This window comes from Suricata suricatta, chromosome 13, assembly GCF_006229205.1.
Source record: "Suricata suricatta isolate VVHF042 chromosome 13, meerkat_22Aug2017_6uvM2_HiC, whole genome shotgun sequence".
Classification (NCBI taxonomy): Eukaryota; Metazoa; Chordata; class Mammalia; order Carnivora; family Herpestidae; genus Suricata; species Suricata suricatta.
In genome coordinates, this window is record NC_043712.1 from 26,931,023 (window position 1) to 26,933,083 (window position 2,061).

Below are 2,061 nucleotides of genomic sequence, written 5' to 3' on the forward strand. Positions count from 1 at the left end.
AGAGGGAGACACAGAATCCGAAGCAGGCTCCAGGCTCTGATCTAGCTGTCAGCACAGAGCCTGATGCGGGGCTTGAATCCACAAACCGTGAGATCATGACCTGAGCCAAAGCTGAAAGTTGGATGCTTAACTGACTGAGCCACCCAGGCGCCCCTTAGAAAAATTTAAAGTATAAAGTAACTTCAAGTATTGTTGACTATTGGCACTATTTTGTACAATAGGTCCCTAGGACTTATTCATCTTGTATAACTGAAACTTTGTACCCCTTGACTAACAACTCCCTATTTTCCTCTTCTTCCAGCTCCTGTTAACTACCATTCCATTCTCTGCTTTTGAGTTTGACTATGTTCTCCATAAGTAAAGGGAGATGAAGGAGATATAGTAATTAAGATGTATATGGATGTATGTGCTGAAGTCTAACAAATTAATTTTGCATAAAGTGCTAATTTGATTCATATAAATAAACTGTACAGAGATGAGTCTGATTGTAGCCATCATTGGTTTCAGGAGTTAGAATGGCATCATCAGGCACATTGCCTATGTCAGCTCTACTTTCTCAGTCTCTCTGGCATATTGACAAGAATGACCAGCAGGAGCTCTTGGTTTACATTCTACCCATTGAGAGATCATTACAGAAAGAATCATTTTTTTCTGACACTGGGTCAGGGCTCTTGGATTGTATCTGATTAGCCTGATTTAGGTCACTTGCTAAACTATAGCAACGAGTATGACTAAGGAAATAAACTTTTAAAAAGTTAATTAATTAATGTTTGGCAAGTCTTGTTTCCATGCGTACCCTAAGTTTCAGCGGGTTAGGACAGTTCCACCCTGTAAAACATGGACTGAGAGTGGGGGCTTTTGGTTCCTAAAAAGAAAAATATTCATAATTTTTTTAATGTATTGTGCAGATCTGCAAACTCTATAGTGACATTATGTAGGGATGTTGCATAACAAAAGCAACAGATGTCCACTTCAAAGAGACTAAGGAGAGAAGGAAGAGAGAAAGGAGGAGAAGGGAAATATATGGAGGATAGAGGTGAGTAGAAGTGAGAAAAGAGAAAGGAGGTGAGAGAGAGAGACAGAGAGGGAAAGAGAAATTGAGATTGAGGTTGAGAGGTTGATTCATCCTGATGAACAGCATCATGACCTTCATGGGAGCAATTAGCAGACCTGCTTATTGATGGAAACCCAAGGGATAAGGCACTATTTAGACGGTTTACATGAGCATTTTATATTGAAATGAATGAGAATCCCAAATTTGGCTTTGCAAACATAAAAGCTGTCATGATAATATGTTTTTCAGTCTCATCATGAATATAAAAGTCAAGATCTAGTTCTCCACTTCAGATATCAAAGCCTTTCATGGTTTCAATAAATTCAGGTGTCTGCTTAGGACTTTCTTCATGGCTTCTTTCACCTCTTTATTCCTCAGGCTGTAGATGATGGGATTCCACAAAGGGGTTACCACTCCATATGACAGTCCAATGATCTCATCAGAAGGGTTTGTGTCCTTTGACTTGGGCTTCATGTACATAAAAAGGGCTGAGCCATAGAATAAGATAACCACAGTCAGGTGGGCAGAACAGGTAGAAAAAGCTTTCTTTCTCCCTTCAGCAGAATGAATTCTCAGGATGGAAGAGAGGATAAAAACATAGGAAATGAAAATTAACAGCAGAGGAACCACTAATAAAACAGTATTTGCCACTGTCATGATGAACACATTCATGTAAATGTCTGAACATACGAGTTTAAGAAGGGCCAGGATCTCACAGGTAAGATGTTCAATGACATTATTCCCACAGAAAGGCAATGTCATTGTCATGACTGTTTGCAATAGGGAGGTCAGACAGCCTGTGATCCACGACCAAGCAGCCATGTGCACATAGAGCACCCTGTGCATGATGATGGGGTACCTCAGTGGGTTGCAGATGGCCACATATCGATCATAGGCCATCATAGCCAAGAGAACACACTCAGTGGAGCCCAAACCAAGGGAGAGAGCCATCTGCAGAGCACAGCCCATGAAGGAGATAGATTTTCTCTCAGACTTTACTATGATAA

The 2,061-nt window shown here is 40.6% G+C and overlaps 1 pseudogene; it reads right to left on the bottom strand.

The window, feature by feature from the left end:
* Positions 1-1,308: 1,308 nt before the first annotated feature.
* LOC115275881 overlaps positions 1,309-2,061 on the bottom strand; it is a 20,072-nt pseudogene continuing 19,319 nt past the window's right edge.